The sequence below is a fragment of the Hylobates moloch genome, unplaced genomic scaffold, assembly GCF_009828535.3.
Source record: "Hylobates moloch isolate HMO894 unplaced genomic scaffold, HMol_V3 SCAFFOLD_5, whole genome shotgun sequence".
Taxonomy (NCBI): Eukaryota; Metazoa; Chordata; class Mammalia; order Primates; family Hylobatidae; genus Hylobates; species Hylobates moloch.
In genome coordinates this window covers 150,423,399-150,424,980 of record NW_026652280.1, presented here as the reverse complement: position 1 = coordinate 150,424,980, position 1,582 = coordinate 150,423,399, and positions in this window count along the sequence as shown.

The window sequence follows — 1,582 nt, the reverse complement described above, 5'->3', positions numbered from 1 at the left end:
CCATAACATTGATGAATCTCAAAACATTATACTAAGTGAAATAAGCCAAACCCAAAAGGACAAAATTTGCACTTATATTAAGTATCTAGAATAGTCAAAGTCATAGGGACAAGAAGTAGAGTAGAGGTTACCAGGGGCTGGTGGAAATGAGGAATGGAGAGTTATTGCTTAATGCGTACAGAGTTTCTGTCTGGGGGATGAAGAGTTTTTGGAAATAATGGTATGATTGTACAACACTGTGAATTTAGTTAATGACACTGAATTGCAACTGAAAAATGTTTAAAATGACAATATTTTTGGTTATATATATTTTATTACATTAAGAAATTAAGCAGAGTAAAATATTTTTCTGATAAACAGATCTTCATCATATTTAAAGTTTATCAATACCGGGTCAAACTGGGGGAGTGGAGAAGACAGATTAAAAAATATTTTATTGGGAAAATTTATAAGAATTGAAACATGGGAATACACACTACACATAGACATGCCTTTAAAAGGACTAGCCAAGAGATCCTCTTGAATTAGACTTTCCCAAAAAGATATTAAAATAGTGCTCGGAATTTTTATTCAAAAGGATAGTGAATTTCTTTCCCTCTATTACCCAGTACCTCACTGATATAAATCCACCTATGCAGTTGACACAGTTTTGCCAAATTATTGTATATTCTCTTGACCTTCCTTCTTAAAATATTTATTATAATTGTGTAATAATAGCTAACACTTACATAGCAATTATTGTATTAACTCTTTTAATCCTCACAACATCCCTATGCAGTAAATATGATACAAAATAAAAAACTTAAATAATATGACATCTTTTATTGTCTTATTATAATATTAGAAGCTAATAGTACGATTAAAGCAAGCTTCATGTTTCAAGTATAGTGACTCTGATGGCCATCACTGCTCCAAAATCACACAAGTGAAACATAGAAGCATTTCTATGATTTAACGTAGTAAGTAGAATCTAGTTTTAATAGCTATTTTATAACCTGAAATGTATTTATTCTTATAATAACAAACACAGTTGTTAATATGTATTAAAGTTGTAGGATCTTAATATCAAAACAAAATGAAATAAAACCTGAAAGGAATCAGGAAAACTTCAACACTGTCCCATGAGGATTTATAGTGAGGAAAGTGGTGCAGTCTAGGTTTAACTAAGGTAGGAAGGCCAAGGAAAGAGCCCAGGCTCTGTTACACAGAGACAGCAATCGAATATACTCCACAGCTGAAATCATAAAGTTTCTCAAGCAATCCATTAATAATTAAATTTGCTTTCTCTGATAAATCTTGTCAGCCTGCTCCAAGGAAAACTGTCCTTCTTTCTTGGTAGTTTTCAGCCAATCAACTTGCCCATGGACAAAAAACAAAATTCATTACTTTTATGACTATACGTAGCTTTCCACTATGTATATCTACCACATTTTCTTTATCCATTCATTCGTTTTCGACACTTAGATTCATTCCAATATCTTGGCTGTTGTGAATAGTGCTGCAAAAAACATCAGACTGTAGATATCTTCTGCCAATTGCAACAATATGAATGAACCTGGAGGACACTGTGTTAAGTGAAATA